This window comes from Rhinolophus hipposideros, assembly GCF_964194185.1.
Source record: "Rhinolophus hipposideros genome assembly, chromosome: 11".
Lineage (NCBI taxonomy): Eukaryota > Metazoa > Chordata > Mammalia > Chiroptera > Rhinolophidae > Rhinolophus > Rhinolophus hipposideros.
The window spans coordinates 64,621,781-64,647,522 of NC_138057.1; the positions used below are offsets into that span (position 1 = coordinate 64,621,781).

The following is a 25,742-nucleotide window of genomic DNA, read 5'->3' on the forward strand; positions in this document are numbered from 1 at the left end:
GGTTCGAATGGTGGGCTGCACCCCACTGCAACTAAAGATTGAATAACGGCAACTGGACTTGGAGCTGGACTGCACCCTCCATGGCTAGATTGAAGGACAATGACTTGGAGCTGATGGGCCCGGGAGAGACACATTATTCCCCAATATAAAAAAAAAAATTTAAAAATTTAAAATAAGTAAAACAGAGCAGTCAAATCAGAGAATTAAATGAAAAAAAAATTGATGAAAAACATACTTCCATCCAGAAGGGCTTTTATCTCGAAGCACACATGAGCCCCAGGATTTGCCCAGTGAAACCAAAAACATTCTAAAAAGTAGAACAGAAATAATACCTAAAGGTAGAGAATAACAATCAATTGATGGGACTGCTAGAAGTTGTTCTTACATTCAGACCAAAAACCTGCTAATCCTGTATATATACCAACTCAGTGTGTTAGAGTAAAACAAGAAAAACAGATATTGCAAAGCCTGTGAGGTCTGGGAAATACTGGGATACCACTGGGCGTGCCCAGATGAGTTTCACGGGGTAAATCCTGAGGCTTGTGTGCTTAGAGAGAAAAGCCCTCCTAGAAGGAAGTGTGCCAAGTCACCAATAAAAATAATTATGTTCTTCTTAGAACTGTTTTTCGGAATGTTCATTTTGTCAAAGGTTAAAATTATTGGATGAGTTAGTTGCCTTGTGAATATACTCTGCTTGAATATACACAATGAATATGATTATATTCATATGGATATATTCTTAATGAATCTTGATATTCATTAAATTTTGAATTGAGCTAAAAATTTCCAAATATGATCGAGAGTACAGCGCATGAATATGAATATATGCTGTTGAAAATATGAATACAGTCTTAATGAATGTATTGATATTCATTAAATTTTAAACTAGATTCACAAATGCCCAATATGGTGAAGAACATAGCTCATCAATATGAATATAAACTTATGAAAATGGTCATGAATATATTGATATTCATTAATTTAAAACTGCATTAAAATGTTTTCCCTAGGGCAGTGAAGAATATATTCATGAATATATTCATAAGGATATATTCACGAATATAATCATTATGAAGAATATATTCACATTTATTGAATATATTCATGAGGAATATATTTATAGGAAAACTAAACTCCAGCTCTGCTTTTTACAGATTAAATAGTGCTTAAACTGCTATGAAGCAAATATTAAAATTCTCTTGAAATCTTTAATAAATGAAAAAGTTTAAATTTGGTACATTCAGTGAATTGATCTGTTTACAAATTGGCTCCTAGTGAATAATTTTTGGCAAATTAATTTAGAGCCCTCTCCCTCAACATGAGATGAATCATTATTTATTACAGCATCTATTCTGGGAAAACCAAGACAAGAAAGAGGATATTGAAAACAGCTGGGCTATCTGAGTACTCAGAGAAGATGGATTAATGACACTAAAGAAATGATGGCACCTGTTAGACATGATGACACTGCATGGCATCCAAGGAGCAAAGTACTCAGGTAAATGAGACTAGTATGTCAGGCAGTGAATGTAGCCAGACATTGTTATTTCAAGTTCCTGTTCATCTCCCCTTGGGTTACATTCATAAGACTGTATAGTTTAGCAGTAGAGTGGTTTCTATGGTTGGACCACCTACATTTGAAAACCATACTCCAGTTATGGCCTCTACATCTTGAGTCTTTGTTTTTTAACTGAGATATAATTTACATAAAGCAAAATACACAAATCTTAAAAGTGTATAGGTTGATAAATTCTTGCATATGGCTCTTTGCCACATCTATTGCGAGAATGAAGACCATTCTCAGCAATCAGACTGTAGACATTCCAGAAGATGTCAACATCACTCTGAAGAGACGCACAGTTATTGTGAAACGCCCAGTGGCACCCTGTGAAGGTACTTCAGTCACATCAGTGTAGAACTCAGTCTCCTTGGAAAGAAAAAGAAGAGACTCCGGGTTGACCAGTGATGGGGAGATAGAAAGGAACTGGCTTCTGTTCACACTCTCCGTAGTCAGAATGTGATCAAGGGTGTTACCCTGGGCGTCCGTTACAAGATGAGGTCTATGTGTGCTCACTTCCCCATCAGCATCGTTGTTCAGGGAAATGGTTCTCTTGTTGAAATCTGAAATTTCTTGGGGGAAAAATACATCCACAGGGTTCGGGTGAGGTCAGGCATTGCTTGTTCATTATCTCAAGCCCAGAAAGATGACTTAATTCTTGAAAGAAAAGACATTGAACTTGTATCAAATTCATCTGCTTTGATTAAACAAGTCACAAAAGTTAAAAACAAGGATATCAGAAAAATTTGGGGATGGTATCTGTTTCTGAGAAAGGAACAATATTTCAGCAGGCCGATGAATAAGATCTAAGTTGTCTGGCTACAGAAACAACAAGATAAAAGATGGTTCCTCAGACTTATTTGTGATATTTTAAAGATGCAATAAAAGCCATGTATTGAAAAATAAATTCTTACATATGTATACACCATATGAACACCACCAAGTAAAATGTAAATCACCTTCTTTACCCTAGAAAGTTTCTGTGTGCCCCTTCCTAGTGGATACTTACCCGCTCCCCCCCCCCCCCAGATAACCATTGTTCTGACTTCTCTCACTGTAGGTTGTTTTGCCTGTTCTTGAAATGCATACACATGGAATATACAATACGTATTCTGATGTGCCTGGCTTCTTTCACTGAGCATAATATTTCGGAAGTTTATTCATTATAGTTGTATGTATCAGTAGTATGTTCTTTTTTATTGGTGTGCATTGTATGACTATGCAACACAATTTTAGTCCATTCTCCTGATGTTGAGTTGTTTCCAGTTTGGGACTGGTATAAGACTACTATTTATATTCTTGTGCTTTTTGTGGGCACACATACTCATTTCTCAAAGTCTTATTTGATGAAAGAATTATCAGTTATACTGCATTACATACCAAATACCTAATAGGTATTAAGCACCACATCTTCTCTTCTTTGAGACAAAATACTGATTAAAAAGGAAGTTTTAGCAACCAAATACAAAATTACCAAGTATGACTATAACTAAAAGGGTGGTTATCTAATATTTATTAGTGGATTTTAGTTTAGGTATGGAATAGAGAACTTGGAATGGGTCAGTTCAGAATGGGCTTTGCCGGCCACTGAAAGGTTTGGGTCATCTTAGGAAGTGCTAGATGCCACAGGAGGTGTTTCCTGTACCTTCTCATTCACATCAGCAGCAACATTAACCTGTGGGGGCCACTTATATTAGATTGGAAACACATCTAGGGTAAACCTGGGTGGCACGTCTCCTTCTGCTATAGGATAATTTAATATATTTTCAAACTTGGAGCTGATGATACTCTGAAGGTTACTATTTTCTCTTGTTGCATCGGTAGTATTTGTCGGCTGAGGAGTTTAGCCCAGTTACCATCCACAAAATGATAGCGCTTAACTCAAAATAGAGGGAAACTGGGAATCCCATGGCTTTCTTTGTGAGTTTCTTACCTCCTCTTTAAGTTTTGGTAGTTTAGAAATGTTCAGGTTCAGTTTTCTACCCTGAGAGCTCATAAATTAAGCATTCTTCATGGTCTGTGTTCACCTTGAGTAGATTGGAGCTCTGGACAGCTTAAAGACTGCTCACCCAGATGCTTCCTGCCAGCAACAACCCAAGTTTCTCAACCCACTTATAACACACACACACACACACACACACACACACACACACACACACACACTATAAGCACATCTTTTGGGGGGAAAAAGTATTACTATAATCTCTTAACATTCTGTGGATACTCAGAAATGACCATCTACTTCACGTACAAGTCTGAGTAACCAACCATTGAATGTAAATAGATACTGAGTGGGCCAGATCTTGTGAACATCTTGGTTATGTGATGTTTTACATGTGATATTAATTTTCTGATGTTTCTACAAAAAATTCTGTAAAATGCTTTACTCCTTCATTAAGCTTATCACTAAACTGTGAGTACCCATGTCTGATTTATAGTTGCTATGCTGTAGTATGTAGTACAATTTATTGCACATAGAAGATGCTTACTCTTTTTTAATGAATAAATATATGAAATACCTGTCATGGAAATACCTTATTATGGATTATCATAATATTTGTAAGAGATTCAAGTAACATGCCAAGTCATTGAAACATAGATTTCCTACAATATTTTGATTTTCCCTATTATGTTTGTGTTGCTGTTTTGCCCGGTAAATAGTTAAAGGTGATAGATGTGAACGCTTGTCTGTGTGTGTCTTGTCCTAATAAAGATGTCTTCTTTTCCTCTGTGTACCCCATTTTTGTATACTCATATCCTCTTTCCAGTTCCATAGTATGCTAGATTCATTTGTTAGCCCTTTTCTTATCTGTGGCCTTCTTTACTATAAAACGGGAGAAAATGTTTAGCAATTTGAAAAATTTTCCAATTTTTCTATACTATTAGACTTGAAGTAAATGTTAGGTCTGATAGGATCCTCAGGAACCACCATTCAACCCCTTTATTATTTTACTGCTAAAGAACCTGGAGTTCTAGTAACTTCCTCACTAACTCGCGCCACACTGTTTATGATTGCTTATTTAATTGTAGGCATTTTTGCTAGAGTTTAAACTCAGTGGGAATAGAGATCACATCTGCCTTATTGAATGCGCATCTCTGGTACTGAGCACAATGCTTGGAGGAGAATACTGCAGGTTGTATTGAATGATGTTTCATTATAACAAAGATACTGTAGCAACTTAACTCTTCTTTACATCAATTAGCCTATGGTAACATTGGTTTCATTATAAGTTGTTTTGCTTCAAGTCACCGAACTTGTTGTTAAGCAAGGATTTACTGTAGGTGTTCATTTATTGGTGGTGTATAAATAAACAAATGAATCAAGATTGGTGAAGGGACTTACAGCCCAGAGCTGCTGAATCTCAGTTCAGCATACCAAAAGTTGGACATTTGTAATCCACTCAGCACTCTAGAGTCAATGTTTGTGGGAATGATTGATCTCCTTAAGTGCATGCCAAACTCTACAACTTACACCTTTCTACACGCACACTTTCAGCATACAGAGGATGGCTGCACAGGACAGCAGTTGACCAAAGAAACAGCAGAAGTTGTGCTACATTATTTTTGCCAGGGTAACATGGAAACTCATGCTTGATAATATGTAAACTCATGAATTACGTATGTGGATGGGACTGTCACAAATACCTGTTTCAGTCCCCTGATTTCTCCTTCCCAATAAAGTTTCGGCTCTTTAGTTTGGCTTTTGTAACTCTCTGTGCTGTTCTAACCTATTTTTCTTAATTTATATCCTGCTACTTTCCTTAACCTACTCTGTTTTCAAGCAAATGAAAATATGTGCTGTTCTCTATACACCATGAACTTCCCCACCTTCTTGCCTTTACTCAGCATTGTTTTCTCCCTGTAATGCCCACATTACTCTGCATATCCTGATCCTGTTCATTCAGTCGGTCCACACGTATTTATTGAAGCCTCATTATGTGGCAGGCAGTGGGCTAGGAGCTGAGAGTGTAATGATTAATAAAACTATAAGCCTTATGATCAAGGAGTTAACACTTAATAGAGTATCATAGGGTCCCTGGAGAGCATATGGAGTGGCACCTCACCAAGCCTTGGTGGAGGTAGAGTGAGAAAGGGAGGTTGAAGAAATGACTTACATCAGTGTTTCTCAAAGCAAGGTGGGGTAGAGAGAGACGTCTCGGGTTGTCACGACTTGAGGGGGGAGACAGTGCTTCTGGTATCCAGTGGGTAGAGGCCAGGGATGCTGTAAAATATCCTATGCACAGGAACCCCCCCTCCCCCACAACAAAGAATTATTCAGCCCAAAATCTCAGTAGTGCCAAGGAGTGAGAAACTTTGGAAAGATTGTGTAGGGAAGTATTTAATCTGACAAAATGAATAAATAAAATGGCAATATTTGTAAAGATCTGGAGTTGAGATACTTTATTTTGGGTAACTAGAATGAGTCTAATGTAGTGGAAGCGAAGCTTTCGAATGGGAAAGAATTAGTCTTGAGAGGTAAGCCTCACAGGCAGAATCCAGATCCAAAGGCCTCAAAAAGCCATGTTGAGAAATTGAGGTGTCTTCTCTTTGGAGCCTTTGATGGAGAGTAACGTTACTTCCTATAAGCAAAACCTTAAATCCACACTAATGTAAATCCACTGACAAGTGAACAGTTTATACACTCTGGTGCTTTGTAAGTACAGGAGTTTATCAGAAGACACCCATAGTAGAGCAACTGGGGCTGAGAACAACTGTTCTGCTGTGTTTCCCCCAAAATAAGACCTAACCGGAACATAAGCCCTAGCATGATTTTTCAGGATGACATCCCCTGAACATAAGCAAAAATTAATATAAGACCTGGTCTTATTTTCGGGGAAACCCGGTAGTAAGTATGAACTCTTCCTTACCCATCTACTAAGGATCATTGATGAAGATATGTAAGAGACGCCCTTGTTAGCTGAGGATAACTGGCAGTGAAAGGGTATTTAAAGTGAAGCCACTTAAAGGAGGGACAAACATTTTATAGTAGCGAGTGAGGGGACTTGATTGGGGCTTTGTGTTGGGGGCCCCAAGACCACTCCCAGACTAGAAGGACCCACAGAACTCAGAAAGCTGTTATACTCATGGTTACAGTTTATTACAGTGAAAGAATATAGATTAAAATCAGCAAAGGGACAAGACAGATGGGTGGAGTCCAGGAGAAACCAGGCATAAGACTCCTGGTGTGCCCTCCCAGTGGAGTCACATGAGGACACAGTTAATTTTCCAGCAACAATATGTGACAAAACTCAAAATATTGCCAACCGGGAAAGCTCAACAGAGCCTTACTGTCCAGGGTTTTTATTTTATTTTAAGCTCATGTGACTGACCTCAGCTACTCAGTCTCCAATCCCATAAAGGACAAAAACTGACACACGCAGCCCAAAGGCTGAGGCATACAAAAATACAGGCTAGATATTGTGTGAATTTAGGAGTCCTTTCTTTGAATGTACAGGTTTTGAGCAACCCTAGACTGCTGAATTAACCCTTTATTGCACAGGCCTCTTCCTTCCTTTCTTTCTTTCTCTTTCTTTTTCTTTTTCTTTCTTTCTTTCTTTCTTTCTTTCTTTCTTTCTTTCTTTCTTTCTTTCTTTCTTTCTTTCTTTCTCTCTCTCTCTCTTTCTCTCTCTCTCTCTCTCTCTCTTTCTTTTTTCTTTTCTTACTTTCTTTCTTAGGTTAAGAAAATTACATTTTATTCTGCTTTACTGTGAGTTTTTTAAATTGTGATAAAATATACTAACATAAAACTTACCACTCAACTATTTTTAAGGGTACACTTCAATGGCATTAAGCATGTTTACACTGAACATTGTTGTGCCACCATTACCACTTATCCATCTCCAGAGTTTTTCATCATCCCAAATTGAAAATTTAATGTACCCATTAAACAGTAACTCCCCATTCCACTCTCCCCCAGACCCAGGTTACTACTATTAAATTTTCTGTCTCTTTGAATTTGAATTTGAATTGGGTAACTCATTATAAGTGGATGCATACAGTATTTGTCCCTTTGTGTCTGGGTTATTTCACTTATCATGTCTTCAAAGTTCATTCATGTTGTGGCATGAATTTCATTCCTTTTTAACTCTGATACTGCACAGGCTTCTATTTGGGGAAAAAAGCAAACTAAAAATTATTGATAGTTTTTTTTTAATCTTACATTTTTAAAAGTTTATACAATTGAAGGTCTGTGCTAATCCTTCAAATGAATAAGAAGTGGCTTGAGTGTCCATTTGGGGAATACAGCTTTCCTGACAAAATTGTATAAAAGCAAAATGCAATAGCCTTCACCAGTTTCATTTCACTCAACCAGATCAGGAAGAGGAATGTTTTTGCAAAAGCATTTCTTTGCTGTTTTAGTTTTCCTAAGGGCCTCTCTTAATTCTTAGAGATTTTATTTATTCTTTTCTTAAGTATCTATTGTGTCATCTCTGAGAATTCTCCACATTTGCTAGCTGCTGGTCTAAGTCTGCCAGACCTTAAATTTGTTTAAGTGGTTTTGCATTTGATTAAAGTAGTTACCTGGCATTTTTTAGCAAGTTCTTCAAATCCTGCATTTTTGGAAACGTTTTTACGTTCATCCTGCTTTTATGTGGTCACGTGTTTGCAACACCCAAAAATCAGAGAAGGTGACATAAACAGGTTCTCAGAAGTAGTATTTGCTGGGGGGTGAGGGGCGTTTGAGTGGACACTGGTCATCTGATTGGTGAATATTTTTGTGTATGGCAGCTTTTGTTTTTCTCCACAATCTTACGATTATAGATAGGGTCGTGGTTAACGAGCATATGGATAATGAGGACTCCTGTGCTTGATTTGTGGAAGTAGTGCCTGTTTGCTCAATAATCTATTACAGAATTTCACTCACTCATTTAGGGCCTGAAGTGAGTGAATTTTCCTCACGAACGTGCTTGTTTAAGTTGTCATACTTTAAACTTTCAGAAGTTTGGCAGACTTACAGAGGATTAAGGATCTTTGGTTTTAAGCTTTTATAGTTCCCTTGTCTCTAATGCCTAGTCTCCTTTTACCATGTTTAAAGTAATCCATCCTTAGTGTTTACAGGTCTAATATACATGCAAGTGCATTATAAAAATAGATTGCCAGCCTAGGGAACCAGGCCTGTGTTGGGCGGGGTCATTACAGGAAGCTGTCATCTTAGCTGGAGAGGTTTAAAAATCAGAATTCAATGGATCCCCCCCCCCCACATTCTCCCATGAAACAGTGGTGCTTAGTCTTCAAATATGTCATAAAACAGAGATGATTACCAAGAAATCAACATGGGTGGTCTGGGGATTACTAATGTAAAAACAACAAAAATAAACTAAAGTGAAAACAAAAAATTCTCTTCCTTCTCCAGCACCTTAGTCAGGTACTCAGGGGGTGTGGAGCAGTGGCTGTAGCTCTGAAAGAGGGAGGAGCTTGTACACCATTTCTTTGGAGCAGTGCAGCCCATCATCCCTTTCTGATGGGGTACAGGGTTCGGGACTATCTCACCTGAGAGGTGCTGTAACATAATGGTTAGTCATACTGACTCAGGCAGACTACATGCGTTGGAATCCTGTCTCTTATTTTACTAAGTATGTGACACCGGACAGATTTCTTAAACTGTCTGACACAGTTTTCTCACATGTGAAATGGAGATAATAATAGTACCTCATAAAGGGCAAGGCATGAATGTATCTGATGAGCTTAGAATAGAGCCTGGCACACCGTAAGTGCTATGTCTGGGTGTGTTATCGTCATTATCTTTATTGTTAACTTCAGTTCTCAGAGGAGCTTTCTCTGACATTTCTAAATAGGTCAAGTCTCTTCTTTATAAGATCTGATAGAACCACTTATCACAGTGGTTCTAAACCTACTAAATGAGTAACATTTAGTAGGTTTACTTACTTGATTATTGAATTAATGACACTTTCTATGTAAGTGAGAGTAAGAATCATGTTTGTTTTTGCTCATGTTGTTCACAGGTCCTGATAAGTGTCCAAAAAAGATTTATTTAATGAATAAATAGTTTTATAATTATAAAATAACTAAGCAATAAGATGTTATTTCACCTCTAAAATTAGCAAAGATTAAAAAATACTATCATAGCTAGGCAGAGAGGTAAGGATATAGACATTATTGTGTGCTGCAGTTGGGAGCTGTCTGGTAGACCCTACCTTGAAGGCAGTTTGCCCAAAAGAATTAAAGAAGTGTCTGCTTTGGTGTCTATGTCTAGGCATTTATCAAAATGACGTAGAAATATATTAAAGCGTTAACGTAAAAAGATGTTCATTGTAGCACTTATGTTAGTGAATAATTGGAATCAAACTAAGCAAAATGACTATAAATAAAGGCTTGGTTAATTATAATATATCCATCATTAGAAATCATGTAGAACCATGGTTCTCAAATGAAGATATTTTTATTGACTGCGAGACAGTCACCAAACGTTAGATGAAAACAGATTGCCAAACTCAATCTCTTGGGGAAACTAATCAGAATCTCTAGAATCAGAATCTCTAGAGTTGAGCTAAGAAAAATATTCTGTATTTTCTAATGAGAACCCTAGTAGGTGATTTCAGTGACAGCCTCGTTTGGGAACCACTGTTGGCAGGGGCTCTCCAGTATGCATTGACTCGCAGTCAACTGAGCCCACAGTTCTGTTCATCCTTAAAGCCAAGTGAAATGCCAGCTATGTTGAAATCTATTGGAACCCTGGAAAACAAGGAAAGAGAACTTCAGAAGAACTCCCCCCTACCCCCTCAAACACACACACACACACACACACACACACACACACACACACGCACGCACGCACGCACACAAATCTGGAAGAAGATTATCCAGAAAACTAGTGCTGAGCACCTAACACAAGCCAAGGAAAAGTCTTCTCCCACCCCCTGGAAAAATTAGTGGATTAGTTTTCCCCCAAAAGAACAAAAATGTTTTCTTAAAACTTGGAGCAGTAAGGCTTGGTTCGGAGGTGATAGTTGTGGTTACGGGTTGCATCTTGGCATTTAGAGCTCATCTCCAGGCATGATTTTGATGGAGTATCTCATTAAGAGTGAGTGAACGCATTTGTAGTTTTAGTCACCGTCGATGCTCCTGAGGTCCCATGAGCAGAGGCCAGGCAAGTGAGACGTTGAGGAACAAACAGGCCTGAGGTGTTGCACCACATAGAGGGGTGATCATGGGGTTCACCCCATGACTTCACAAGGTACGTCTTGGGAGCCTAATGAAGTTCAGAATACTCCATGGCGCCTCACATCTCCCTTGAGGAGACCCAAGCAGCATGTTGATTTCTGCGCCTGTCTTTCCCTGGGAGGCCCAGCTGTTGGTCTGTCCCTGTCACCACCCAGGGCAACACCTGCTACCTTCAAAGCCACGTTGCTCCTGGCTGAGTTCCTTGGAGTGGAGCAAGGCACAGTTTTGAAAAGTTTACCACCTAATATACACACATGCCCATGTTCCCATCTTCTTACTTAGTTCACAGGCTTATAGCTTTACACTCTGATTTTGTTGTTCAATGGCTATTATACAGCGCTCTTCACTTAGACTTCCTGAGTGAGCTACGCAAACGGTTATATATAGCAGGCTTTGTGGGGCACTTTAGTCATGTATTATTGCAATTAAAGACGATACATACTTGTTGAAGGATTTTTTAGCCAGTGAATATTTCACTTGGATTGTGAGCCCATATCCCTTCTCTGAACTGCTGCTATGCTTCGTGTAATCCTATATGTAAATGGGCAGGAGTGGCATCTGTTCTTGTCAGATTGGGCAGGAGATGGTGGATAGAGGAGACATGGTCAAGCTGACAGGTGTATGGAACAGGTGGGTGGCATATTTCAAATCATAGAATTCATGAAAACTCCATTGAGTTTGTGCACTTGGTGTATAGTCATTTGATATTTGTTCAGTATTTATCGAATGCCTTTTGTGCATCAGGCTTTGTTAGAGATGCTGGAGACAGTACTGGGTAAGGCTTCTACCCTCCCATAGCCTGCCGTCAGTGCTTCAAGAAGGATTACAGAACAAGATGCTCTGCACACAACTGCCTGGTCCCTGAGCGGTGTGTGTTTGTAAAGATCCCCAAATCCTAAAAAACATTTAGGAATCTAATTCTGGGATTTGGGCGTCAGCAGTCAGGAAAATAGTAATCAGGAAAATCAGGGAATATATATCTGCTAACAAGATTCACAAAGGTGGATGAAAGCATCATGTAGTAAGACAGTACCATGAGAAGACTGCCAGGACCACTGATGAACTTAGTTTTAAAGGTTTAAAAGAGCCAGTGACAGAAATTGATAAATATCAGAAGGAACACAAAGTGGGTCAAAACTGAAAAATCTGTAAATGTAACTTACAGCACAGAAAAGAAAACACATCAAATTTATAGTTGATTAAAATACTTGATAAAATTCAACATCCTTTGTAATTAAGAAACGAAAAACATTTTTAACATAGTTTAAAATTTTATTAGGAACAAATATCTAATATACTTAATTAAACATTTGAAGCTTTGCCATAAAAGTTAAGAATTGGAAAACAATTTTATACACCTGAAAATATGTAATTTCATTAACAATTGTCACCCCAATAAATAAATTTAAAAAAAAAGAAATATAAAAAAAGAAAACAATTTTGAAAAATAGGGATAATGAGGGATTTGCCTTCCTAAATATAAAACCATATTCAGTTATAGGAATTTTAAGTGATGCAGTATTAATTGTAAAATAGGTAAGTAGACCAACAAATCAGAATATAAGCAATAGAAATACATGGAAAAGCCAGGAAATTTTTGTGCTTTTGCAAAAAGGGACCATAATACTCAACCAAAACCATATCAATTTTTTAATTCCTTTGAATTTCTCTGGGAAATGGTCTCTTTCCTTTGAATATTTTCTAAAATGAATGTTATGGCCCTAGGTTGGAGGGTTTAGTCCTATTATCCCTTTTATGTCTTATTATATCCCTTTCAGAATTTCTAAAGTATTTCGCTTGATGAGTAAAACTGGGTTACTCACATTCCCAGCACCTGTCACAGACTCATTGTCACATCTGGAACACTTACACCACTTTCATTACTCACTACTCTCATTCCTAAAAATGAGAGTCAGAATGGAGGGCGATTAATACGATACACACAGTAGCTTCAAAATCTCATTCCCATGAGCAGATATTTCACAATAAGAAAGACCTGTCTTCCTTTCCTAAAACGCAGTAAAGGTGTAAGATTTAATTTATGTAACATATAACTGTATCCATATATATAATTGTATCCATACTTATTACCGCATTTAAAATGATAATTTGTTTATCCACTATGTATAAAGAAAATACCTCTCCTTCTGAATGTTTCATCTTTTTCTACACCCTTTAGAAGAGTAGAGGTAATACAAACCGGAAGCTTTGTAAAACCTAGTAATTTTTGGAGACAGCAATATGAGAAGAGTGCCAGGAGCACTGATAAACTCTAGTTTTAAGGTCAAAAAGAGGGTGATGAGTCCCAGCAAGGGAAACTGAGAAATGGCAAAGTGGTGGAGGGCAGTATCGTGGAAGCCAAGGCAAGAGAGGGTTTCATGTAAGGCAGCCAGCTCTTCGTGCTGCTGAAAAGCTGTGTGAAGAGAACCAGAGTGTCAATTGAAGTCCTTGACATTGGAGGTTATTGGTGACCTTGGCCAGAACAATTCCCATGGAGAGTGGAGTGGCATGTGCATTTTCACATTATTCTCTGAAATCTGGGATCAGCTTCCCTTTAGTTCACTTACTGGAGTGGGGTTGTATTCTCAACAGCTAGGAAAGATTCTTCATTACAAAACCCTGCTACTCTCGTAAGTCTTGGAAAATTCCATTAGGAGAACGAGGCTATGTAAATTTAGAGGCAGCTAAAACTGATAACATCATTCACTTTGAGATAGGATTTTCAGTTTTTCTATTTACTACACTTCTTTGAGTGGGCTGTAAAGCATGAATCATGTCAAATCATGCTCATTGATGGGGAAATCACTTTAAAATGTGATTGAATAATATAGCTAGTGAACACCTGAAACAATTTGAATGAACGAAATGCCATCAAAATTTTAATCCTTTCTCAAAGTATATAATAAAAACCTACACTCAGTGTAAACTGTAGAAATTAAAAACATGAATAATTGGTTAAGAATTTTGAGGTATTTATGGGTATTTTAGATGCATTAATATTTTTGAAAGAATTTTGGATATAATATCAGTATCAAATTATTGACCAAGGTTAAGGTGCTTGTTTTCCTTGACAGTCAAAATTCTATTTAAAATTATTTTTAAAATTAATTTGTTTTCTTGGCAAAGGCATAACTAGCTTGCATGACATAAATGTATATTTCAAGTGAGGACTTAAATTGGATCGGTCTCAAAGAGATGGTGAGCAGCATTTGTTAGGAGAGAGTGGGTGAACTATGGTATGGTAGAATGGGTAGGGTAAAAAGTACTTCAGGTTGTTGGGTCTATTATCCTGACCCTCTGTGTGGGGTGCTCTTCATAGGATGTTGTGGGGGTGCTAGACTGTTGCAGAGTAATTGCCAAGGGGGGGTATATAATGAAGGAATTCCAGAACCTTTTTTAGGCTCTTTGCTGTGCTTATTCTTATGCCTAGATGTCTCTCCTCTCCTTTTGCTCCATCCTTTTTCTTTTTCATATGTGAGTTTCTACTGAATATCACTTTGTCAGAGAAGCTTTCTCTTATCCCCCAGAATAGAACAAGTCTCCCTGGATTTATGCTCTCTTAACACTCAGTGCATTGCTTTTGCAAAATTCTTATCAAAGTTGCGACAAAATTACTTCATGTATAAGTTGTTGGTCCCCTCTCACCCTGCTGTGGTGAATTGCGTGGCGGCACAGATCATGGCCATCTTGTTCACGACAGCTTTCCTAGTGCCTGCTGACCCAGCGTCATGCAGTATTTGTCGAATGAAGGGATGCCGCTGAAAAGGCCATATTGATTTCTCTCAAAAGAAACTGGGACTGAAGCTTTAAGATGGCTGGAGAATTGACCCTGTAGCTTGCCTGAGGGCCTGGGTGCATGACTCCCAGGGATGTCTGGGTAACTGAGCCGTGTTCTGTAATGCTGCTTTGAATTTAGGGGTGTACTTTGATGAGTGTGTTTCTGAGGAGTCTGAGAAAGTTCAATGAGGAGCTCATTCTTGACTGAGTATACCGTACTGTATTGTTTTGTTTTCTGGGCCTCATTTTTCCGTGAGTGTACTGTCCTGTGTTCTAGTGTATGTTCTCTGTAATTGTATTGTAGATCACTGAAATGGGGGTGGGGGAATCCTTATTTCAGATGAACAATTATCAAGTGATTGTTCTAAGTATTTTACAGTATGAATTAATCTTCATAATAGCATAGGAAGCCGGTGTTATTCTTATCATCATCTTACAGATTAGGAAGCTGAGGCACACAGAGGTAACTTGCCGAAGGTCACAGAGAGAGCAAATGGCAGGGCTAGGATTTAAACCCAGACTGCCTGACAGTAGAGCCCATGCTTTTAACGTCTGCACTGTGCCAGCTCACATGAAGTGGGCCCTCACACACGTCCAGGGTGGTCTGAGTGAAGAAATTCCTTAGTTTTGTGCATGTAAGATTGGGCTTGAAGGAGGCAGTTGAGCTGTTAGAAAATTTTATTTAACCCTCACCTAATCAGTCTTACCCACAACTTCCACTGGTGAGGCCCTTTTGGGAGACTCAGAGCTTTTACTGCATCAGTCAGTGGAAATTGTTGCTGATTTCTCTGCTTTGTTCCCGAGTGACTTGACTTCCTCCCGTATCTGTCTTCCTATAAACCTTATTTTGGTTTACCAAGTCTTATCTTTCAGATAATCTCAACACTGACACTTGTTAAAATGGTGTCTGTGCAGTCACAGTTTAAGCTCATTCATTTAATTCCCTTTCATCTTAAATTCCTATATAAATGCTCAAAGAAATAGAAACATAAGGGAAAGTCATCACTACTGAGATATAGGAAAGTTAGCCATCAATTGTCAAGGTAGCATTCCCCCTCCCTCTGCCCCCAGCAACCCTCAGTCAGAAACCCTAAATGAACTCAACTCTTGAGCTCAGAGTTCACAGGAATATATTGTCATTGTCATTTTTGTATATCCAATTTTTATTCTCTGCATTATGATTGTGTAAAAAATGTTCATAGATGTTTTATATTTATACGGTATCATTCCTTTTATCAGTCTCTTTCTACTGATCTATATATTCAACTGTCTCTTTGGTACTGCTCCTTTTGGGTGTCCTAAAGGCACCGCAGAGTAACATGGCATAAATTAAACTCTATCTATAAATTCTTCCCCCACCTCCCATACCCAGTCTTTCATATTCTACCTCTTAACTTGGTTTTCAAATTTATCCTCTTCTTTTTTCCTGCCACTGTCCAATTACTGCAATCTCTCTCTTAGCTGGATTCCCACCTCTAGTCTTAATCTCTTGCAGTTATAATCAGAATGATGAGTCTAAAGTCACTTTCTTGCTTACAACCATATAATACTTTATTATATTTATAATAAAGTGCAGTTTTTTATATGATTTGTAAGACCTCATACTCTGGCCCTTGCTTACTTTTTCAGACACATCTTGTATCATCTTCACTTCTTATGGGCCCCTCCTTACATTTTTCTCCTCAGCCATGTGGAACAACTTTTGATTTCCTCAGGCATGGCATATTCTCTGTATTCTCTGAATCTTCATACAGGACCACTTTTCTTGTTCTTACCTACCTAACTTCTGTGCATCCTTTGATTCTCAACATGCCTATGGTTAGGGTATGTAGGTAACTTTCCCTGACCCATCCTCGTCTAGGTGCGATGTCCCTGCTTTATGCTTCTGTAACACCTTGTTCTATCCGTTGTAGCACTTACTGTGCTTTATTGAAATTATTTTTTTATTATTTCCCTTTCCTCATAGGCCATAAAATCTGTGATGATAACAGTCTGTCTCCCTTCATCACTCTGTATTTCCAGGGTTCAGCCCAGTGCTTCATAATGCTTAAATATATATTTGTTGAAAGAATGGATGAATGATAGGCAACATTTTACATTTTACAAGTAAGTTAAGTGAACCAGTGAATTTCTCTCAAGGCACATATTTTATGCTCTCAGGAAATACCACATCTTTCATACCCAGGAAACCTGAATAAAACAATTTTGAAAGTCAACTGAAATGGTTTCCACTTTTAAAATGATCTTAAATTGTTCTCCAAAATCAGACAGGGCATACTCTCCATAGAAAGGTATATTTGTCTACAGGTTGGGAGGGTTTTTGTGTAAGTTACATATACTGCAGTAGACCCCCTTATCTACAGTTTCACTTTCCATCGTTTCCGTTACCCACAGTCAACCATAGTCTAAAAATATTAAATGGAAAATTCCAGAAATACACAATCATAAGTTTTAAATTGCGTGTCGTTCTGGGTAACAATGAAATCTCCTGTCCCACTCGGGACATTCCAGCATGCTCCTGTCCATGCTATATGCTACCCACCTGTTAATCATTTGTAGCCATCTCAGTGTTCAGGTCAACTGTCATGGTATCCCAATGCTTGTGTTCAAGTAACCCTGTTTTACTTAATAGTGGCCCCAAAGTGCAAGAGTAGTGACACAGGCCATTTGGAAGTGCCAAAGAGAAGCCGTATGGTGCTTCCTTTAAGAGAAAAGGTGAAAGTTCTTGATTTAATAAAACTACATTCATATAACTTTTATTACAGTATATTGCTCTAATTATTCTATTTTATTGTTACTGTTAATCCTTACTGTGCCTAATTTATGAATTAATATCATAGGTGGGTATGTAGGAAAAAAATTGGAATATATGAGGCTTGGTACTATACACAGTTTTAGGCATCCACTGGGGTCTTGGAACATATCCCCCGCAGATAAAGGGGGCTACTGTATTCATGTGGTATTGTCAAAATAAGTGATTCCTGAGTTCATTGCTTTTTAAAGGAAACTGAACAAATCATCACTCCTGACCTGTACATTTGCTCTTCCTCTTAGGATATTTATCTTGATTGAGAACAAATCTATCCTGGCTCCCAAGACAGAAACCTAGAAATTATCCTAGCCTCTCATTTCGCCCTCATTCCTCAAAAGTAGTTCTTCACCAATTGCTGCCTATTGTCTTCTAACAGATCTGCCTTCTTTTCCTCTCTTTTCCATCCTCTTGGCCTCTGGTCTAGACTCCTGAAATAGCGTCCTTTGCCCCTTGCTACCTTCTAATCAATCTCAAAAATAATGTTTCTAAAATATGAGTTTGACTCATGTCTTTTTTCTGATGAAGGCCCTTCACAAAGTAAACTCGAAGCTCTTTGTGGTACACAAAGATCATCATGCTTTTGCACTTGCATTATTTATCAACTTAATTTTTTCCCATAGTTCCCATCGTAATCATAGCAATCCAGTAATAACTGATGTCCTCCTTATAGTTGGCTAAAGTCATCACAGTTTCAAGTCACCGTGCATTTGTCTAGAATGCCTTTATATCTTTCAGGAAGCAGACCCTGACGTTCTTTGCATTCCCTACCCCAAAAGTAGATTCACTAATCATTATCCCCATATCTGAAACATATATTTATATCGTACCATAGTCTATTAATTAATTGACTTCCATACTATTAAATTCTAAGCTTCTTGAAGTCAAGAATTCCAGTCTTTATTTTTATTATAGAATGCTTCACACAGTGTGTATTAGACTCCTAGGGTTGCCTAACAAAGTGCCACAAACTGGGTGGCTTAAAACAACAGAAATTTATTGTCTCTCAGTTCTGGAAACTAGAGGGCCTAAATCCAGCTGTTGGCAGGACGGTGTTCCCTTTGAAACCTGTGGGGAAATCCTTTCTTCCTCTTCCTGGCTTCTAATGGTTTGCTAGCAATCTTTGGTGCTCCTTGACTTACAGCTGCCTAACTAACCGCTGACTTCATTGTCACAGGGCTTTCTCTCTGTGTGTCTGTCTTCACATGACCCTCTTCTTGTAAGGACACCAGTCATATTGTATTAGGGGCCTGCCCTACCTACTTCTGCACTGACCCTGTTTCCAAATAAGTAACATTTTGAGGTGCTGGGAGTTAGGACTAAATACATCTTTTGAGGGGGATATAATTCAGTGCATATCCCAGTGGTCAGCATACAACAGGTACTCAGATGTTTGCTGAATTGAAATGTAAATAAAGTACATATTATATATTTGTGGTATAGAATTAAATGATTTTTAGGTGTGATTTTTTTTTTTAATTGCTAGCTAGGTTTATTTCCAAAAATTACATGATGGATTACATGGTACTTGAGACATTTGAAAATTAATAAATATGCTATCTTAAATTGAAAGCAAATATGATGTTCTCTAAATTCTTTATTTGTAAACCCACTTTTAGTGCCTGTGTTGTTTTGTGTGATTTACATATAATTTTTTTTTGAAACAATGATTTCAAATTTTAGAAAGCACATTTTAGGCCTCAATATTAATAAATACCCTCTCCCTAACTTTTAACTGCATTTTTAGGTAGTATCTTCTTTCTGCACATTAATGTATATTAATATTGGAACTTTATTATTCAGATTTTTTGGGGTAAAATCCTAGTTTCAATATTTTTCATTTTAGCACATGCAATAAATTGCATTCTTTAATGGGGATATGAGGAAATTAGGTTTATATGATTTCTTCTTATATTCTAAGAGTTGTAATTAGTGGGAAAATAAAATAGGAAGTGTTTTTTTTTGAGGTAAGCACATCATCCTTTATTTTTTAAATTATTTCTTTTGTCAGTTACAGTTGACATTCAGTATTATTTTACATTAGTTTCAGGTGTACAGCACAGTGGTTAGACATTTATATAATTTATGCAGTGATCTCCCTGATTAGCCTAGTACCCACCTACCTGGCTCTATATATAGTTGTTGCAACATTGTTAACTATATTCTCTATGCTGTATTCTAGTTTTTAAAGAAGCCATTACTTTTCATCTGTTTGATTTTCTTTGTTTCTAGCTTTGTTAATCACTGGCCTTTTAGTGGAGGTATCATCAGTACTTTTTAGACCACACCCAAGTTTACTTGCTAGCATTGAAATTTACTTAGGGGAACCTCTAAAAGAAGATAGCAGTGCTGAGTGTGTTTAAGTTTAATGAATACCTTCTCCATCCCTGCTGAAGCCCTGTATTTATATTCTGTTAGCCATTGATGTAGTCCAATTTATGAAATTTTTTTTATGGCTCAGGCTTTTTGCATGCTAAGAAACTTTTCCCACCCAAGGTCACTAAGATATTCTCTCCTCTGATTTCTTCCAGAAGTTTTCTAGTTTTAGGTATTAAATTTAGGTCTATGATCTATTTTGAGTTTATTTTTATGTGTGGTGTAACTAAAGACTGATGTTTCTTTAAATGGGTTTCCAATTGACCCACCCAACACCATTTGTTGAAATGATTTTCCTTTCCCGTTAAATTGCCTTACGCTTTTGTCAAAAATCAGTTAATCAAATATGTGTGGATCTATTTCTGGACACTGACTCAGTTTCATTGATGTCTGCATCTATTCTTTGGTAAGTACCCCATGATCTTGATTGCAGTAGCTTGAAATTATTGTAAGTCTAGAAATCAGGTGGTGAGTCGTCTACCTTTATTCTTATTTTTTAAATTTGCTTTGATTATTTTAGGTCCTTTGAGTTTCCATAGAAAATCAATTTCTTGTCAATTGCTAATTTCTTGTCAATTGCTACTGAAAAACCCTGCTGGAATTTTTGTTGGAATTGCATTGAATATATAGATCAATTCAGGAATAAGACCACCCTACCAATACTGAATCGCCAATCCATGAATATGGTATATCTCTGTTTATTTCAGTCACGTTTAAATTCAGCAATGTTTTGTAGCTTTTAGTTAGAAGTCTTGGACATCCTTTGTTAGACTTATTCCTAGGTATTTAATATATTTGGCACAATTATAAATAGAATTTTTTAAAACTTAATTTTCTAATATTTTGTTGCTAATATAGAAAATAATTGATTTTTAGAATATTGATCTTGTATCCTATTACTTTGCTAAATTCATTTATGAGTTGTAGCAGTTTTTTTTTTTTTTAATTCTCTGGAATTTTCTACATAAACAGCCATATCATCTATAAATAAAAGTTTTACTTCTTATGTTCTAATTTTTCTACCTTTTATTTATTTTTAGTATATGTGCTGCTGAAGCGAGCACAACCTTTTCTTTATTTTTATTGCATTATTTCAGTGGCTATGATCTCTGGTACAATGTTGGATAAAAGTGATGCAAGTGCACATTATTCCTGATCTTAGGCGGAAACAATTCAGTCTTTTACATTAAATATGATATTAGCTGTAGATTTTTCATAGATTCCCTTTATAAGTTTGAGGAAGTTCCTGCTATTACTAGTTCGCTAAGAGGTTTTTTTAGTCACAAATGAATATTGAATTTTGTCAAATACTTTGTCTGCATCTGTTGAAATGATTGTGTGGTTTTTCTTCTATGGATTGTTAGGTTGAATTATATTGATTGATTTTTGCATGTTCCTTGCATTCCTGGGATAAGTCTTACTTGGTGGTATTTCATATATTTTTGGATTCAGTTTGCTAATGTTTTGTTAAGTAGTTTTGCATCAAATGAGGAATATTAAGCTATAATTTTCTTTATTGTAATACCTTTGTCAGGTTTTGGTATTAGGGTTATGCTGGCCTCCTCAAATAAGCTAGGTAGTGCTCCCTCCTCCTATTTTTGGAAAATTTTGGTACTGAATGTGTGTTAGCATTTGCCAGTGAACTCTTTCTTTTGGAAATTTTTTTTTTTTTACTTAAAAAGTATTATAGATATATGGCTACTCAGATTTTCTGTTTCTTTGTAGGTCGAGTTTGTCATCCATCAGCAGTTGAAATTTAGTGTATTAAAACTACAGTAACAACAAACCCTTTGAAAGGTTCAGAACCTTTTAGAGAGAGAGGTTACAAGGACTGTGGGGCAGATTGTTGTAATGACGTCGGGTGAAAGCCAACTTAGATCACTGGTATGTGGTCGGTAACTCGCTTCATCAGGTTTTGGAAAAGTAACAATGTTTACCTTTTTTTCTTGGTTTCATTTTTATTTGTACCTTAAATTACACTAAAGATTAGATATGTCACAAGATAATAGGAAGCGATAAAAGACCATCTAAACACTCTATGAACTTCATTTAACAATCTCTATTTTTGTGTGTGTATAATACAAGTAGGAAAACTGAAAGTACAAATGTTATCTCACATGAAATATTTATTACTTTGTTCATTCCCTTTTTTTTTCCCCAGCTTCAGGAGTACAAAACAATGTAATGGTTAGACATTTCACCCCTCACAAAGTGATAACCTCCCTCCCCCAATCTGTTGCCCATCTGACATCGTATATATCTATTACAATTCCATTGACTCTGTTCTCTATGTTGTACTCATATCCCGTGACTATATATATTAAATTATAGTTGACATACAATGTTATTCAGCTTCAGCTTCAGGTGTACACTGCAGTGGTCAGGCATCTACACCATCCATGAACTGGTCTCCCTAATAAGACAAGTGTCCATCGGATACCCTACAAAATCTATACAATATTATTGATTATATTCCCCAAACTGTCTTTCATATCCCCATGGCAATCTTGTGGTTACTGATTGTGCTTTCTAATCCCCTCCCTTTCTCCATTATCCCCAATTCTGTATTACATCATCCCCACCCAGTAACAGTCTTTTTATACCTTTTTTGTGTGTATGTAAAGAAGTTTTTCTCAAACTTTTGAAAGAAAAACATTTTTGTGGACCTTCTTCATGCCCAGTGTTGGTTTAAGTCATTTTTATCATAATGTTATTTAAATATGTATTAACAGAACTTATGCTTATAGTTCTTTTTTTTTAATTTATTGGGGTGACAATTGTTAGTGAAATTACATAGATTTCAGGTGTGCAATTCTGTATTACATCATCTGTAAATCCCATTGTGTGTTCACCACCCAGAGTCAGTTCTCCTTCCATCACCATATATGCTTATAATTCTGATATAGCTGTAAACCAAATCAGACATACAAATACAACTTAAGTAAAACTAAAGCATGAACATAATTCATAGGGAACCAGGCTTGAGACAATATCTTTTTACTGTTATAATACTGGAGGCATTGTGTGGTGATTAAGAGTTTGTTTTCCGGAGTAAGATTGAAGGTCAGATTTTTGTTCCACCATTTACTCTGCCCATGCGACATAGTTTACTTATTTATGAGTTCAATAATTTACCTGACTTATTAGAGTTATGATGTAATTAGGATTATTGGTTTGTCACGTCCTAGAACAGTGCGTGACAAACAGTAATTGTTTCATAAATACTAGCTGTAATAATAATGTTTTATATTGTTGTTTTACTGAAATCTAATGATCAACGTAGGGTTTAATGGTAGAAAGTCTGATTCTATATTTAATGTTTCCAATTTTGACTTTAATAATATAAATACTAAACCAATTTTCTTACCTAAGTTAACATACAATGTGGTGATAATAATTTTATAGCTTTTTTGCTAAATTAAGAGAATCAAATCTCGTACTTAATAAACTGTGCTAGGTACAACTCCTAATGAAGTGTCACTTGATAACTCCGTAAAACTGAGCGTCTACACCTAGTCATTGTCCACATCAGATATGTGAAAATACTATCTGAAGTTACTTTTCAGTTCTTGAAGATGTAGAAAAAGCATTAATTTTCAGCATAGAGCTTGTCATCCGACTTTTAATGGAAATGAGTACATCCTAGAAACTACTCAGCATTTTGAAAGTACCTTGATTGGCTTGTCATTGATTCTATTATGTATTGAACTTAGAATACACTGCAGTACATTGATAGCTATTCTTTGTCAGCTTGGACTCAATCCATTTAATTACCCTGAATATCAGCTAATTATGCTCTCCACCAGTTAGTTGACATCAGTTACTGGTTGAAATATATTAATAGTAATACTGGAAAAATTTTTCATATGGTACTCGAGAAAACTTGAAGAGCCTCTTCATGAAATTGCCAGTCAACTTCAAAATGTAATAAAAATGACTTACAGTTACTACCTGTTGATTCTTAAAAGTTGGTTGTTATTATAAAAGTGGATAAGCCTGTAGCAAAATTTTTAATTTTGTTTACTTTGTGTCTTATTTTTTTTTCCTGGGACTTTCAGCAATGGTACTATTTTACTGTGTTTTACTGAGACTCTAAGTTCTTGTGAGTTCCAAATGCTTATATACAATTTTGTGTTTTGATTCTGCCACATGTTTGAACGGTTACAACTTCATTCAAATATTGTGCCCTAATGTATATGGTTTTCTTTCTATAAGCATATTCCTTTTAACTCTTTTTTATTTTCTCATTAGCCTATGACACTTAAAGTGGTATATTGCTTCACCATTACATATGCCATTTTCATGAGGTCAAATCATGATGCCTTTCATTTGAAAATTATTAATGCAAAAGAGCTTTTGTATTGATATCTGCTAAAAAGAACACAGCACGAACAGATTTCCCAACAAATTGGAAGTCGAGTGATGTCACTTTAGTGATTATGGGCACTAACATGAGTAGAGATGCAGAGGCAAAGCGAGTGCTAAAAATCATGCAGCAATACTTGGATGTAAAGTGATTGTTTAGACGATTCGTATATTAATTGTATTTTTTATTATGATCAAAATAAAGACAGTTACAAACATTTTGACATAGAATTACAGACCTCTCAAGAATTTATTTGTGGAGTCCAATCTGAGAAGCAACTGTACTGGGATATGGTGCAGAGAAAATGAAGGATTCTGCTCTAAGGTTTCAAAACCAGAAATGTCGGTATTATTTTTTTGTGTATCAATTAGTAATTGACTTTAGCTGTATGTAATAAAATACTCCAACAACAGTGGCTTAAGCAAGATTGAGGTTCATCTTTCCCTGTAAGGCAAGGAATCCTAGGCAGTTCAGAGCTGATGCAATGGCCAGGAAGTTACCAGGGACCCAGGCTCCTTTGGGCTGGTCTCTCTCACCCTCAAGCTCTTATTTCATGCTTCCAAGTGGGCCTCTGCTCTAGCCACCAGGTTCTTGTTCCAGGCAGGAAGAAAGGGAAGGACAGAGGGCCCAAAAGGGAAAAACCGGACAAGTCTGTGTTACACATCACTGGTCAGAACTGTGTCCTATGGCCACCCCAGTTTCAAGGGAAGCTGGGAAATTAAAAAAACAAAAAACCAAAAAACGGGCCTTCTCTTTTATCTGCATTTTATTGTATGAAAGGAATATAAATAAGTCCATAAATTGTTAGAGTATAAAGACCATATAGTCCTGTCATTTGGGGCTTAGGGATAATTAGTGACTTGTCTAAGGCCACAGACATCCATTTCAGGACTCGAATTTGAAGTTCCTGAATTTCATGCCGTCACTGTTCTTTCCATTTACTGTGCTGCTTCATAAAATCTGGTAGCTTGTGTGTTACTCTCCTGCATAGACAAGACAGCTGTGTTTTGGTTACACTACTACGGAGAAAATCCTCTAATCCCTGGAATGATTCTAATGAAAGTGATTGGAGGAAATTTCATGTTTCTTATTTGACGGCTTATATGTTCAGCTTGTGTTGGGGGTGCTGCCAATTTATGTGTTCATTCATTTATTCTTCATTCATTGATTCAGCAGCAACAATAGATTATAAGATCTGAAGAGCAGTTACCATGTCTTACTAATTTCTGTATCCACAAGTAGGTCCTCATTGATGAATGATTATATCATAGTTTCTATCCTGAGGGAATCCTCAGTCAAGTCTGGGAGATAGACAAGAATGTGAATGATAACAGTATAGCCAAGACAAAGTGCCTTGGGATGATGGAGGTGCAGGTGAAGAGAATCTAAATAAATCTCTTGAGGCTGAAAGAGGGTCTGGAAAGTTTTCAACAGGAGATGGTCCCAAGTCCAGCCTTGAAGGGAGTTTTCAGGTGAAGAAAGAGGAGGGCTGAACATCAAACCAAAGCATATGTTTTTAGAGGCCCAGTGGGGAGTGAGGAACTGTGTTTAAAGAAGACCGTAAGGAATGTGGGGAAAGGCCATGATAGTAGGAAGTGAGGCTTGGCAGGTTGACTCTGGCCATGGCCCCATCATACAGGCCTCATTGCCATGTTAAAGGATTTAAATTTACC

The 25,742-nt window shown here is 37.0% G+C and overlaps 1 protein-coding gene across 4 annotated transcripts in view; it reads left to right on the forward strand.

Moving 5' to 3' along the window:
- The window catches only part of KIAA1958, a 129,397-nt gene that overhangs the window by 38,383 nt on the left and 65,272 nt on the right, over positions 1-25,742 (forward strand). For 2 of the 4 annotated variants that reach the window (XM_081065402.1, XM_081065400.1), the window contains exon 2: positions 1,345-1,498. The exons of the other annotated variants lie outside the window; for them this stretch is intronic. The gene's annotated coding sequence lies outside the window, so the exon portion shown is untranslated. The remainder of the gene's footprint in view (positions 1-1,344; positions 1,499-25,742) is intronic. 4 annotated transcript variants of the gene reach the window in all.